The following is a 16,671-nucleotide window of genomic DNA, read 5'->3' as shown; positions in this document are numbered from 1 at the left end:
GAGTTTCCACCCTTTACAAATTCACAATCAGGACTAAATTTCAATATGAATTCTGAAGAAGATAAACCATATTAAAACCAGAGCCATATTGTTTTATGAGGTTTCTGTGTGGGCCATGCATGTGTAAAGGTGCGTGCTCACTGTGAATGTGTGTGTGTGTGTGTGTGTGTGTGTGTGTGTGTGTGTGTGTGTATTCTGGATTGTGTACTGCTTTCTGTGAGTGGCAGTTGGAGTCCTGAAGACCCTGCTGCTTCAGGCATTGATGGGTACTTCAGAACACATAAGAACACAGCTGAGATCTTTCCTGCTCTTGTGTATCCGCAGGGACAGTAAACCTTCACACCTGCAGGGTTGAAACATGGCCTTTGCTTACCAGAGTGTTAGATATTAAGTTAATCATAAATGCATACCACCTTACCTGGGTATAATTTGGTAGAACAACAATCAACTAGGGAATTGGGCTGGACACAGCCATTGGGAGAAAGAGAATCTTTCCCACCCATCTTGCCTGGTTATTATAGAAAGAAGTTATTTTTTCTCCTTTAGGTGTGATTCAACACATGTGTGCTTAGGTGCTTAGTGAGAAACACTAGCAGCGATCACTCCCAGGCTATTGTCCACTGGGTGCGAGTACCTACCTGCTGGATGCTTGGCATTATCTTTGATTATCATAGAGGCCTTCTGAGGTTGCTGCTGTGGAAGTTTTAAATGGAAAACAAATTTCCCTCAGGCTGACCTGGGGGAATTAGAGGAAATTTGTGCAGCTATCATGGATGAGACTCATATATACAATGTCATTGAATTGGTGAGTATTTCACAGTGGAGATTTGAACAGCTAGAATGTTAACTTACTAGTTAACTAGTTAACTGTGGCAAAGTTCAACGCCCTGGAGCCAGCCTGACCAGCCCATGAGAACTCAAAACACAGTGAAATTTCACATTGAGAAGGTATTAGGAAGAGCATATGAGTTGCTATGGGAGGCTTAATGTTCCCTAGTAAGATTGGCCCACAGCATCTACTGGAGAGAAAGCTGTCTGCCATTACTCTTTGCCCAAGTAAACTCAGTGAGAAGAGATCCAGTCCAGGAACCAAGTTCTCAGTGCTGAGAGCTTGGGACTCTGCCATCAGCAATAGCTTTCAATGTGCAAACTGGAGTTAGGGAAGGTCAGCATGATGTGCCCACACAGATGCACCTTGTGAAGCTTGTGCAAAGAGAGAATAGCTTCGTGTGGACTGGAGGGTCAAGAGCCCCAAAGGAAGAGAGAAACAAGCGTGGACTCTGTCACACCAACTCTGGTCCATGGAGTCTAGCAGCTGGTTGGCTGTCTTGAGGTTAATCATTCCTAGCTTGGAGAGAAAAGAACCCAGCGACCATGAGGTGGCTCCTAAGTGTTCTCGAGAATACTTTGCAAGTTAGATGGGTGCAGGTCACTTGACTTGCAAGCTTGAGAAGGGAAGGTGGCAAGGGGAAGAATGAGGATGACTTACAGATGCCCTGACTCAGGTGACTTCTTTCCTCGGTTGCCTTTAGATGGCCTCTTCACCCTGCCCTGGAACCCATGAAGTCAGGGGTGGAATTTGTTCATGTCCTAGGGCAGTGCTTAGCAAGCCTTCAAAATAGGTATGGAATGCACAATTGGCTTTCTCCCCTCAGCTTTCTCTCAATATTTCCTTAAATGGAACAGTATTCCTTTGGCTGTGTTATTATCCTCAATCAGATTACTATGTTCAGCATGATGAGTCGGCACATCCTGGCTCCAAGCAATATATATCGATTGTGTAGTTCAGATCCTGGAGGGAAACCTTTCTTCCTTCAGGATGCCAGGCATGCCATACCATGCTGTCCCCAGGTTATGTCGTCTAAGAGCAGATTCATGATCATGGAGAAAGAATGGCGTTGGAAGTTCTATGTGAACAGACCCACAAGATTCAAGAAAGAACCCCAAGCCATGACAGCACCCTGTTCCCTCATCATGGCTGTGCAGAGAGGCCCTGGTGCAGGTGGTGGTGCTGTAGGACCCTTGGGCACCCAGTGAGGTTGGTTAGAAAAGCCCTGGACCATTCGATGCAGTCACCAAGGCTCAGCAGGGCAAAGATGACTTCTTTGCCTCTTTCTCCCACTTCCTGCTCCTTTCACTGTCCCTCACAAGTTCTTTAGGACTAACGTGAGTCCTCTCTTCCTTTCCTCTTTGCAAATTCTCAGCTGCAGCTCAGGATAGCTTTCAAAGCTTTCCTTTTCCCTGCCCACTCCACCCACGTCCCTTGGTGGTTACAATGCACGGAGTTTTCCTCCAGTCTGTAGAACTGGACTGGAACCAGGTCACAAAGCAAGACTGCATGTGCCTGAGTTCCAGTTGCTCAGGAAAGCTGTGTAATTTCTTGGAGCCTCAGTTTCTACATATGTCAAATGGGGTTGCTAGTATTTTCCAGAGAGATTACAATGAGAATCAAAAGCATTGATGAAAATACAGTGCCTAGAATGTTTGCTGGGCATGGGGGTGGGGGTGTGACAGGTGGGTGAGAATGACCAGGACAAAGAAAACTTGAGAGTACAGATGACATTCATTCTGTCATCGGCTGCATCTGTGCTTCTTTCTCTAGTCTCCCCTTAGATTTAGAACCCTGCTTCTGTTTTCTTGGTGTGAGCTGAACGCCATCCAGTATTGTTTTCTGTTTCCATCATATTTTTGCCGACCAGCAAGCCTCCACGAAGAGGTTTTTCTGTCTTGTTTTTACACTGTTTATATTAATGACCATTTGCTTATGCCCATGTGACGTATAAGCTAAATAACTGCCCTTGTGTGATATAATTCCAGCCCAAGGTATAAGGAGAAGATGCCAGGCTAGCATAGAGGGAAAAGCAGCCATCACCAGCACTCAAATGTCTCCCCTCTCCCACACCCACTCTGCAATCACAGAGCTGTACTTAGGCACACATTAAGGTAATTGCATGTTTATACGGCTTGTCTCCCCTAAGTCATAAGGAAGTGTCTGGTCCATATTCTGCATCTCAGAAGTCAGAAAGCTGCTATACTTACCTTTGGGTGTAAAGTGCAATTTGCTGACAAACTAAGGTTGTTTATACAAATCTAACCAAATACAGCAGGAATCAGACTAAGTTTTAAAAAATGAGAGTCTGTTAAATTTACAAACTTTTTTCTATTTTTTTCAATACTGGAGATTGGACTCAGAGCCCCACTCATGCTGAACTCCACCACTGAGCTATCACCCTGCCCCTTTTTATTGTTTTGTTGTTGTTTGTTTGTTTTAAATTTTGAGACATGGTCTCTGTAAATTTCCCAAGCTGGTTTTGATCTTGCTTTGTAGCCTAGGAAGATCTTAGAATTGCGATCCTCGTGCCTCGGTCTCTTGAGTTGCAGATCTATGCCAAGTCTGCATAAATGCGAATTTGGGAAGGAGGGTGGAATGAGTAAACATAGTACTCATGGATGAAACTCTCAGAAACTTTAAAAATTGAAATGAAAAAGTTTTAAATGCCAAACATTAAAGGAAAGAATAAAAAATGGAGTTTAAATATGGATTGCATGCAGTACTTGGGTTATTAGCATTATTTTAAATTTTTATTAACTTATTTCTTTTTTTCTGTATGGGTGTTTTTGCCTACATGTATGTATGTGCACCATGTGTGTTCCTGGCACCTGCAGAGGCCAGAAGAGGGCACTAGAACCCCTAGAACTGGAGTTACAGTGGCTGAGAGCCACTGTATGTGTGTTAACCTGTGTCTCTGGAGGAGTAGACATTGCTCATAATCACTGAGCCATCTCTCCAGCACATTAGGATTATTTTAAATATCAAAGCTGTCACTATAGGTTATTAAAGTTCACAAATCTGTAGGTAATCTATATGATACATAAAATATCAGGTTGTTTATTATATGTGTAGATATATAAGTGTGACATGACTCTACATGTAAGAACGAAGCTGAGAATAATTTAATAGGGAAATATGCAAGGATGGGTCGAGGTGATGGATGTTTTATGGTTTTGAGTATGTGAGGAAGTGAGCAACCTCCTGGAGAGGCAATGGCCTGGTGGGTCTGGGAGGAGAGCGGGCACAGCACACTGTTTACCACCATGATGTCTGGAAACACGCGCTCCTCAGTGTGCTCAGGAGGCCTATGGAGTTTCTGGACACATTCTCATCTTCTTACCTCTGTGTGAGCCTTTATTGGGCATGCTCAGGGCTGTGAGAAGCAACCATCAAGCAGGCAAGGACAGCAACCCTTCTTGTGCTCTGAGTCAACAATGGGGACCCTGTATCCACTGACGTCATCATCGCAGAGACAGAACCTGCTGTGGGAACATGAGGAAGAAGGTTGTATCTAATGTGCTAAGGCAGTAAGTCAGAGCTGTCATGTGCAGCTTGAGTGTCCACTAAAGGCTCACCCGCAGGGGTGGTGGTGGTACTGAGGGATGCCATGACACACTTAGAGGTGAGGCCTAGGAGAAGGTTAGCTCACTGAAAGGCATGCCCTTCAAGGAGAGTATGGGCTTCTTCCTGTTGGCCATGAGTGGGTCTGTTCACCACACACTCCTCTCCACACACTCTGCCTCACCACAGGCTGGAAAAGGGCAGAGGGAAGTGATATGGAGTGGGAGCTTGGAAGGCATGGGTCAAAGGAGCTTTCCTTCTGCTGAGTTGCTCACCTGGGGCATTCTGTCACAGCAACGGAAAACTGATTATCCAATTACCCAGGAGGATCATCGAATTGGAAAGGATTAGATTTTTTAAATGAACAATCATTAATACTTACTATGATCCTTAGCAGTGGTTTCTAAATGCTTTTTTGCTTTACAAGCAATCATAAATAAAACATCAAGTAGCAATTTCCAAGTATATATATTTCCATTTTGTTCTATGCATGCATTGCTATATTAATGCATTTTATATATCAAACACAAAATGGATATGTTGAAAAGATGAACTAAATTAGAATAAACTAATGAAAGCCTATTAATTTTTATTCATGATGTTCATCTTTTCCTAAAAATTCTATTATAACCAGTGTAATAGAATTGACTGACCATTGCTGTTTTTGAAAATTGTGGCTTTGTGTCTGTGATAACTGTAATTCAAAGGTCTATTTCTCTGTTTGGTTTGGTTTGTCATTGGTTTGGTGGCTGTCATAATTGAAAAATATATTTCACAGACACAATAGGAACTTGATAGACACCACTGAATGAGATCTATTTATATGATAGCAGGTGCACTTTAGTATTTCTGTAAGTTATCAAGACACTTCAGTTTGGGAGAGCAACCTCTTGTCAGACCTACTTGAGTCTGGTTACTGTTTTGTGACATCACCAAAACACCTGGTCTAGGCACACAAATCAGCTATGCCCCATCTCATGTGATTTTGCTTACTTTAATAATATTTCCTAAAATATTTTTATTTATTTATCTGCTGTGTAGGAGTATTTACCTGTTTGTATATATGTGCACAATGTGCATGTAGTATCCTCAGAGGCCAGAGGAGGGCACCAGACTGGAGTTAAAGATGGCTGTGAGCTGCCATGGGGCTGGGAACTGAACCCAGAACCCCTGAAAGAGAAGTACACATTCTTAACCTCTGAGCCAACTCTCCAGCCCCATTATTTATTTTTTTTATCAGCAAAGACTTTTCTCATTTTCTGAAATCTTTAAAGGCCAATTATATGTGTTATAAAGCTCAATTTATGTTAATTAGACATCATACTCTAGAAATCTCTAAGCCTAGCTCATGTAAGTAGCCACCTTGGAGAAGTGTGCTAAGAAGTACTGCTCTCCACCAGAGAAATGTCTCCTGCAGTGAGAGATGGCATGGCTGTCAGTCCAGAGCATGAACATTCATATGGCATAGTTTCCTTATTTTTAAGATAAATTAAAAATATTCCAATATTTATTCTCCTGCCCAGTGATGATGTGGAGAAAAGGCAAGTTGCACATGAACTCTGTTTTGGAGGCCCTCAAACTAGACAGCTGGCTGTTCTTCTACAAGAGGACAGGGTACAGACACCCTGATGGAGCCCGGGAATGGCCTGCTTTCTCTTGCACATGAATCCCAGCTCTACAGATAACCAACCATTATGTTGCAATCCTCACTTTGATTGTTTCTTTGGGGATCTTTTTGACCAAACAACCAGATTTCTTCTGTCCTGTTCCCTAGCTTCTCTAAGTCTTCTCAAACCTGTGTTGGTAGATTTATGAGATTGTGAGTTTAGAGTTCTCTTCCCTCACATGTCCACAGTGTGACAGGTTACACACATCTCCTATTTGTTTGTCAATGGCATCTGGAGATCCATAAGCATTTTTATTGTTCTATCCAAAGAGCTGTTTGTAGGTACTACCTGCAGATAGATAGTCTGTGCTTCCTTTCCTTACATCCCAGACTCCAAATGAAATGCTGTACTCTCTAGGATTTCAGTACTGGACCAACCCCTAGTTGACAGGGCCTGTGGGGTCTTGTTAGGGTAGAGAATCTTTTACAGGTCCAAGGCCAGGAACCTCTTTGGCCAGTCTGTGAACCCTGGATGAACCCCACAATTCTCCACTCCACAAGGCAGTGTTCACATCGATGTATCGGCTTGAGCACAGTTCCTCTCTGAGTTCAGGGACTTTTGTTATCTGTCACCTTGCAGATAGGAGTCCCACTTGCATGTGTAGTTAACAAACTTTCTCTAGTCACCAGCTCCAGGGAGGATCTATGGAGCTTACAATGAGGGGGAAATGCTCTAACACGTAAATTACATGCACAGTTTCCAGCCCTTAGGAAGTTCTTCTTAAATGAGGATGCTTTCCTCAATACTAAATTTACTGAGTTGATACCCTAAGAACTAATCATAATGGAATTTATTGTTTTTAGGTTTTTAAGTTTCTTGCCTTTGCTCCTGGCCTCCCTTGCTTTTATAATACATTAGCTTTGAAGAGTCACAGAATGTTTAGGGTATGTGTGTTTACACTGCCTTGAACAGTTAAAGACTGCTCATTATGGAGGAAAGTTTAGTATTAAAGACAGTTATAAAGGCCCTGCTTTATGATTTGGTTGCCACTGAAGCTTGTACACAGGCTGCTAGTTGTTACCCCAAATCAATTTCTTCCCTTCTTCCTCACTAAGCCACCTTGATTTTGTTGGGGGTGGCAATGTGCCCAGCTGAAAATTTACATTTCCTGGCTTCCCTGTGACAGGGGTGGTGATGTGGTCAGAATCTTGCCAGTGTAATTTTAAAATGCTTTTTTACAGGGCTGATTCATCTGAAGCATACTCCCTCGGCTCCATCCTTTCTTCCTTTTATCCAGAACTCAAACGTCATGGCTGCTGCACCTGTGGTCATCCTGCAGCCATGAAGCAAATTTGAAAATGGAAGCCATGTGTGCAAACTGCTGGAGAGAGACTGGAGGAGCCTGAGAAACGACTTACCTCGCAGTTCTAACTAGCCCTGAATTCTCTTTCTCTGGACTACTTACTGGTCTCCAGTTTACATAAGAGGAAAACAAATCTGGATGTGGATCAAATAAGTAAACAAATCACACACATCCATGTATCCATGCAGATAGACAGATTTATTAATTAAATCAACCTCCCTGTATACACATTTAAAAAAAAATCTATAAACATTAAATACAAAATCTTCCCTTAGGAATTCTGTAATTTAAGCAAATTCAGTAGTATCTTTTGAAAGTGAGTTTTTAGCTAGCTCATTTATATGGTATCAGTAAGAATACATTTTGCATAGAAGTAGCATGTTTTTTAAAAATTCCCAGTTTAGAAGAACTAATGTTCCCTGTTCTCTTCTCCAGATGTTCTTCCCCCAAAGCCTATGCCCCAAGAACACCACTGGCAGAGTTTTCCTGTTTTTATTATAACAAGTTCCTATAGACTAACATACCAAAGTTATTATCTTACATCCCAGAGGTCAGAAACCAAACCCAAGTCTCCCTAGATGAGAATCCCCCTGGAAACTACACTCAAAGATACATCCTACTCTTGTGGCTCCAAAGGCTCTTTCCTGGCTTCCTGGCCTAGGCTGCCATCCATCCCTAAAGCCAGTTGGCATCTCTGTTTTTCTCACACTACATGTCTCTGAAAGAATCTCTTCTGCCCCACCCCCCATTCACTTAAAAAGATGCCAGCAATGGCATTAGCCCCTCCCAGACAACCCGTGCTAATCTCCCCTCCTCAAGATTCTCCGTTTATTCATGTTCACAGAGTTCCCATGTCCACACACAGAAGCAATTCACAGGTTCCAAATAAGTAAAATGGGAACATGTTTTAGGGGGCATAATTCTACTCCCCAGACCACTACTTCAAGTTTGTTAGGTCTCCGTAAAGATTTTGAGGGGTTCATATTTAGCCGTATTTGTAATATATTTTATCAAAACAGGATTTCACACTCTTCCTCTGCTTGTTTTCAATTCAATGGCAGATGACACACAACTTTTCTACTTGGAAAAAATAGACCCAGTGAGGTAGTGTTTGGAAGGAAGGTTTCATTTTGAGAATTTGAGGGAATATAGTTTTGTGTTATTAAAATGGAAAAAAGGTGTGTGAGAGTGGAAGGGGGAGAGATTCTAGGAATTCTGCCTAAGGCTAAAAAAGGTGGAAAGTGAAAACGGGAAGTTCAAGAACAGTGGCCTTACTTATTTACACACTGAAGAAAATGTAGCATTTTGTGAAGCAGCTTAAATCCAATTGCATCCACTGACTCGGTTCTGGACGCTGAATGGTCCCTGCAGTGGGCACTGGAAGCTGAATGGTCCCTGCAGTGGGCACTGGAAGCTGGATGCTTCCTGTGGTGGGCACTGGAGGCTGGACTCTCCCTGTGGTGGGCACTGGAAACTGGACTCTCCCTGTGGTGGGCCCTGGAGGCTAGACTCACCCTGTGGTGGGCACTGGTGGTTATTTTGCTCTCTTGTGTAAAGTCTCCTTACTCAAAACGTCTCAGTTTCCTTGGAGATTATCATTTCTCAGTGGATGCTTTTTGAAGGGCTAAAATAGATGCTCTGGGCATCTCCTAGAGAAGGGTGGTCATGGTACCCAAGCTATGACAACCAGACACTCTTTTTAAATCTGAATTTTGGACGTAATGACAATCTGGAAATGATTAATGTTCATACCTTTATGGTAACCCCAAAGCTTTAAGAATATGGGGGGAGGAGTGGTAACCAGTGAAGCATAAAACAGAACTGAGGTCAACCTGGAAGCATAAAAGTATAAAAGACAGTTCTGGGAACCTTAATGCCTCATAGGTGGAAACTGGACCAAGATCATTTGCTTACTTTGGGAGTAAAACCAGCAGAGAGGGAATTGCTTGGGCACTTGAGAATATCAGAAGTGCTTCAGTTTTGGTGATACGACTGCAGTGACCAACGTTATCATCTCTGTACTGCACTTGAGCAGTGCTTCTCTGTGCACTCTGGAGCCAGCCTGGCACCTCCAATAGTGTAGCCCTCATCTCATCTGCGCTGGAAGGGGCCGGGAGAAAGAACGCCAGTGGAAAGCAGTCCCAGGAAGGTGCCAGACCCCCTAGAAGTCAATTACTATATCAAAAAGCAGAGGCCGAGAATACTTGTTTAATTAAGCACTTGGATTTTATAACCATTTAAATGAAACAGCAAAAAAAGTCAACGAGGCACATTAATCAGAGCTGTTGGCTGCGAAGACCAGGAACTCAATGTTGCCCGATTTGAGCAGAGAAGAGGGATAATGGGGCAGACGGTAACCGAGACTGTGGAAAGAGAGATGGGGGACTGGCCAAGCCCAGAAGACTGTAGGGAAGGCAGAGACGGGTAGTAGGAAACCTCACATACTAGACTCGTGTTTTGGCACTTGGTATCATGAATCTCTGTAATTTGGCTTCTTCGCTTTATACCAGCTTTCTCTGTGTGGCAGGGTGACCAAATCATTTCAGGCCAATCACTAGAAAGGAAGAGCCCTACCGTCTACCTAGATCCCAGAGAAGACCTCTAATTGGCCTAGCTCTCTGGGCCAATTGAAGGGATAGCCATGGCCTGTATATGATGTATAATAAGCCCTGCCCCTGAGACAGAGACATCATGGTGTTTCTAGAGAACTTTGTTCTAGAATAAATCATCTAGGATGCACTCATAAAGTGGAGAAAGAACAGTTTCTTCTACAAAGCCAAGGAACTCTTGTCAGACGAGGACAACAGTACCAGACAGACAAAACACTCGCCAAGAGCAACAATGTATCAGGGCACCAGACAACATCTGAGTATTCTGTAGGCCCATGGGAAGAGTGAATCTGGACATCCCTGGGTCCAGAAACTAACACCCAGCCAAAGAGAAAATGAACGAAATGGGATTTAGCCAACAACTATTTGTAGAATTTCAAATGAGCCCTGTTTGCTTGTTCCCAAAGTTTGACCACCCTCTGGCTTTTCTGGACACTACTGATATTTTCCTCCATGAATGCTGAGGTCCTTCTAAATTTGCCTTAGTAACATCATTCCTGGAGGGTTTCCTAATCTGTGCGGGAGATAAAGAGCTACTGTGGACTTGCTCTCAGTGTGGCTTTCTGTGGAAGTTGCATTCCAAAGTCAATACTACCTGTACTGCCAAAGGGAAAATGTACAAATCTGCAGAGCCACACTTTGAAAATGCTCAGAACCAAAAAATGAAAATAAAATTAAAAATGAAGTATGTGTTTGCATGAAAGTGTGCTTGCATGCGTGTGTGTGTGTGTGTGTGTGTGTGTGTGTGTGTGTGTGTGTGTAAACTCTCTTGTGAAATGTAAGATGGGGGGCTGGGGGAGCATAGGTAACCCAGGTAGCTCAGCAATTTTCAGGGGAAAAGCTCACCCATCAGATTTGACTTGCTGCATTTATTTTGCCGGCACTGTGAAGGTGTTGATTTCATTAATCATCATAGTTGGCCAACGACAGCGATTTCAAACCAATCTCTGGTTAGTTGACAGTCTTGCCAACCGTTTCTATAGTTGGTAAAATATTCCATTTTGTATGGCATTAATGTACATTACTACATTTTCTTCAGTGAAATTTCTTCATCCTTTATGAGCTGATAAAAAAGCTACACTCCATATTTATATTAAAAATACAAATATGTATAATTTAAGCCTACCAACTAATAAAGTATCATTTTTTCTTGTCAAAATTATTAGCGATATTTGTAGCAAATAGCCAACACATGGGGCAGGTGAACGTGCAAGGACAAATTACCATCTTCATTTGGGCTCTCCAAATTCCATCCCATGACAGAGATTTGGTTGCAGATACGAAGTGTATGTGGTGATGCTGGGAATCTCATGAGACAGAGAAAGAAAGGAGAGTTTTTTTTTTTCTTTTAAAAAAGAATATTTTAATCAGGAGTTCTACTTTGCTGAGTACCCAGAACTCATTTTCAGAGCTCTTCTGAGAAACCCAGCAGGTCATATGTCAGAGGAACTGCACCAGGGGATGAGGAAGTTACAGCAGGCACCTTCTGACTCTTGAATCTCATTAGTTAAGGTTGACTTTGAAGGCATTAAACCACAGCACCTCCAGGCTGCACTAATTGTGGGCTGAGTGAGTTCTCAGAAGAAAACCATAGTTACAGCTCTCCAGAGAGGAAGCTCAAGCTATAGACGTATTGCTAGATCTGCAGGGACATAGAGAGAGGACCAGGGGCCTTATGGAGGGCATCAAGAGCAGCAACCAGTCACGCCTTGCTCGGGCTCACCTTGATCCCACTAGGCTGCTGACATCTTAGGTGGTGGCTGGATGAAGTCTAAAAAACAAAAAAAGAACAAAAACTATTAAGACTAAAAATATTGGAATATGTGGAATAAGCCAGAGCACTCACTTTCGGCTGGCTTTGATCCCAAGGCTACCATCTATACTCACCATTTCTCGTCTATCTACTGTTCTAGATTTTAGCTAGCACATCCACTAAGTGGCTTGTTTAGTGTATGATAAGATTGTCATCCCTGAGTGACTAAATCCTGCCAACCTTGCCTTTGCCCAATCATGCTTTATGAAGTCACCCTTTTACTGCATTCATCAGACATAGAAGCAGTTAGGGATGACCTTCGGGAATTCCCAAAGTTCTAGACACTTGTATCCGTAGTGTAGCAACAACACCAACTCATCAAGATAATCAAATATCCTTGTCACTATAAGGACGTTCAGTTTTATTGATTCGCAACCTTACCTGCTGATCTGTCAATATGAAGATCCCCAAATCATCAGGAAGCGTCATTAGAACAGATACAATAGAAAGCATGATACATCCTGATGGAAAAGTTTCTCTTTCTATACTCCCCAAGACCAGTTATCTTTAATCAGGAAGCGGGTGAAGTAATAAGGATTAAAACACATTATAGAGCAAAGCATTGCAGCTCACAGCTAAAATCCCAGCATTTGGGAGGCTAAGGTTGGAGGAGCCCAACAAGTGTGAGGGTAGCATGGGCTGTATGCAAGTTCTAGGCCATCACAGGCTCGAGAGTAAGACAGATCATCTCTCAAAAAACCACCACCACCAAAAATGAAAGAGCCCACAATATCCACTAATGGACCACAGGAACTGTGATTAGTCAACTTTATTTAACATACTTTCATTACCATCCCTATGCTCTAGATATCGTAGACTTAGAACAAAATCTATACACATACTCACTGGTTCAACATGTGTCTGAAACCCATAGCTCACCATGTGAGATACCATGACTGCAAAAGTTATGTTGTTGCTAAATCTTAAGACACCAGTGAGAGCCGTTCTCAGTGCTGTCAAAACCAATAGTATCTTGTAGTCAGTCTTCTGATGGACACAACAGCGATGTTCTCAAGGGCAGGTGTTTTATTTTAAATTTTCACTTTTATTTATGCTTGTATATGCATACATGTGTATGGGTGTCCATGGACACCCAATGAGGGTTCTTGATCCTCTTTTGTATGTGGAGTTACAGGACGTTGTGGGCAGCCCAAGCTAGGTGCTGGGAACCAAGATGTCCTGTAAAAAGGACAGAAGGCACTCTTAACCATCGAAGCTCTTCTCTAGTCCCCAGTGAAAGCTTTTTTTGTGTGTGCATTTGTGAGGTTTTTGTTTATTTGAGTCCCAAACAACTCATCAAACACTAATCTTTCCTTGTGGTCATAAATGGTGGGATGTCTCAAGTTGCTTGCGTTGTTGGATTCCTAATCTCAGTAGGCTCCATCTCCCACCCCCTGGCATGCACTGTTTTATTAAGGTAACTAGCACACTTCCTCTCGCCTGGAAATCAAGCCCAGGTGCCAGCTGTCATCTATGTGATGGACCAGAATGATGCTGTGCAGAATGTCAAGGTGATCAGTGTCCCTTCATACTACACAGTAACAGAAAAGAATGACCCAGGCCAGGGAGTGAATGGTACATTACCCCCTCTATACAACAGCCTAAGAAAATGACTATGAGGCTTTTCCAAAAGCAGTTTGTGGCCACAAGACACACTAAGAATTTACATTCACCACCAGCAAACAATCCCTATGCCCTTCATGTGGTCTGTGCTTGACAGCATGGTGGCACCCGGGTAGGTGATATTCTGATATTATAGCTCAGACACACAGAGGCAAATGACTTCATTAAAAGCAGATGCTTTCTCACCTTTTAGGACTTGCTTTAGAAAATATACAGCAGCCTTTCTGCTGTGTGCTGTTTGTTGATCAAAGCAAGTAAAGTCCCATTCAGATCAAGGGGAGGGAATTTCAGTTTCCCAGATTCTTAAGGAGGAGAATGACGAATTCCCTTGGGGAAGAGTAATTGGATGAAGGGATCTCATGGCATCCATTGTTACAGACCATTCCATCTCTAGCAGCGGCAACTGTGCCCTCTCCCTCTGGTCATCCTGAGACCTGACCCTAGTTTCCAAAGACAATGGAGAGAGGCAGGAGCTGACCTTGAGGGAGAGAAGCATTATCTATAAGGTGTCTGCTTCCGAGGAGACTCAAGGCCAGAGGAGAGTGTTTTCCTCAGCTTGCAGAGTGCAGGCTCCTTCTGCAAGGCTAGGTGACTCAGAGACTGTGACCTACGCCTACATTCCAGGGCTTCTCAGGGCCTATCTCCTTCCCAAGAACTTTGACTCCATTAGAAGAGGCCTGGATTGGGTCTTCCAGTCTATTTTATCCTGGGCCCAACTTTTCAGAACATTCTCTTTCTGGCTGCAGAATATGAAATGAATTACGTGCTTTTAGGAGGGCCTTTTGGCCTTGTTACTATGGACTGAATTGTTAGTTGGATGGTGTAAATCTCTTACACCTTCTCCAACTCATTTAAGGCAGTTAGAAAGACCAGAACACTATTGTTTATGGTCACAGTCCACATAGCTTTGGTGGCATTAACACTCCTGTGTTTCATCTCTCTCTCTAAGTCACTATGGACAGAAAATTTGCTAACTGTGATCCTTGGAAGTATCGGGGGCTGCCCAAGCCACACTAACTACTGCTGCGCATGCGCTTTTTGCTCTCTTCGAACCATTGAGAATGCGTTTCCGTGCTCACTCCCCAGTGCCTCTTCAGCTAAGTTCTTTTGAAATCAGACCCGGAGACAAAGCCTTGGGTACAACCAGTTTATTTTGAAGAGAATTCCCAGAAAAGAAAGCTCCTGTAGGAGAAAGAGAGGGAAAAAAAAAGAAAGAAAGAAAAGAAAATCCAGTTAATGTATAGGTACGACTGTGAGCGACTTGGACACAATTCCACCGGTGATCTTTAAACAGCCACACAGCATGTCTTATCACAGTCCCACTGAGGTATAAGAGTTGGCTGTTGCTGCGTGGTGGTGGTGGCGCACACCTCTAATCCCAACACTCTGGAGGCAGAGACAGGTGGATCTCTGTGAGTTCCAGGCCAGCTGGGTCTACAAAGCGAGTTCCAGGACAACCAGAGGTGTTACACAGAGAAATCCTGTCTCCAAAAGCCAAAATAAACAAACAACAAACAAACAAATAAATAATAACAGCAATAATTTTTCTAAAGTTGGCTATTAATCCCAAGTTACATTCCTTATGGCTTGAAGGTGTTCATCCCTCAAAAAACCCAGGCTGCCTTGTGAGAGGGTTGAGCAAATGCTTGCAGTCTGGGGAAGATGTTCAGACAGAAGCAGACTGAGGCTGGCATGTGGGTTGAGACATATAGTGTGCTTGGGAAAGGCTCACAGCAGCTTCAGGGTAGCAGAGATGGATTGGAAGACCATGGAACAAGGAACTCTGGGTATCTATTATTTCTACTGTTCAGCAATTTGGACTGCCCTCAACGTTGTGGGTAGAACATGTGTTTATCACGATTCCAGGAAAGGAATTAAAGCAAGCTCTTCAGTATGGAAGGAGTGAGAGCAGACACAGAGGATAAGAGGCACCGTGGATGGACCCGCTAGCAGGTTGATTCCAGAGGAATCAAGGGAATGCAAACTGATTGACACAATCAGACCAAAAGGAGCAAAGTCAACAGAGAAGCAGGAAGGTTGCTCTGCCATGGACACTGCCAGAAGGGGGAAGCACCCATCTCTACTTTAAAACCCGGGGCAGGCTTAAAACTCACAAGTATTTGTTACTTCTTCCTGTAGCTTAGGTCTAAAAAGGTCCAGAATGAAAGATACTGCCCTCAGCCCCTTACTTGGCCAAGGATGCCCTCTGTCTCCCGAGTCCCTCTCCTGTGCCTCTTTTCCTAGAGCTGGATTTGGGGCACATGCCACCATGGACACATGGATAACTGCACTGCAGCCTTAGTCCCAAAGTGATGGAACCTTTAAGAGGGACCTGGTGGGAGATTTTACATCATTAGAGTGCATCTTCTTTCTCTGCTGACCTGCCATGAGGTAAGTAGTTTTTCTGATTCACGAGCTGCCATCCTAACAGGCAGCAGCATCTTGGGTCTCACAGTAGCAAAGCCACCGAGCATGGATTGGAACCTGTGAACCTGTGAACTATAATATCTCCCTTTACAGTTATACATTGATCACTGCAGGGATCTGTTACATGGCCAAAAGCTAATGTTACACTTCAGTAAAACTGCAACAGAGATGGACTCAGCGTTCCCTTCTTCCTTGGTGCAGCAGCCAACCCAGCAGGCAGAGGAAAGCTTAGTTTGGGGTAATGGAGTCAGAGTCTTTAAACTCAACGGTCTGGTCCTGAGTTTGGCAGGGAATGGGAGTAAGACTGAAGGGGGACAGAGTCATGTGCACACGTCACCTACTGACTAATGAGACCCTATTGTGCTCCCTTTCCTTGGTGGAGAATCTGAAGAGTCCCCTTGGACAAAACCATCTGGCTGGAGAAAAGACTTACATGCTAACATTCAAAAGTTTCCCAGTGACTGGCAGGTGCCTGCCTGGTTGCTGTACAGCAAACATTAGCAATTAACATTGTAAATCATGGCACATTACCTCAGTTTTTGCAGTACTCACTACAATATGAGCAAGTGTCAGCAGACACATGGTGGAAGTCTCCATTTTGAAAATGCAATATTGATGACCTCAGAAATAGGAGATGAAAACTGGGTGTGGTGAATATACCTGTAGTGTCAGCACTAGGGAGGTGAAAGAAGTCCAAGGCTACCCTGGACTACATAGAAAGTTCAAGGCAATACTTTGCCTACATAGTGAAGCTTTGCCTCAAAAATCAAAAAAGAGAAAGAGGAGCCAGAAAAGATACCCATAACTGAATTGATATTGATTGAATCATCTTAATT

Source organism: Onychomys torridus, chromosome 5 (genome assembly GCF_903995425.1).
Source record: "Onychomys torridus chromosome 5, mOncTor1.1, whole genome shotgun sequence".
In the NCBI taxonomy this organism is placed as follows: Eukaryota; Metazoa; Chordata; class Mammalia; order Rodentia; family Cricetidae; genus Onychomys; species Onychomys torridus.
The sequence above is the reverse complement of the archived record's forward strand: the minus strand, read 5'-3'. Positions refer to the sequence as shown.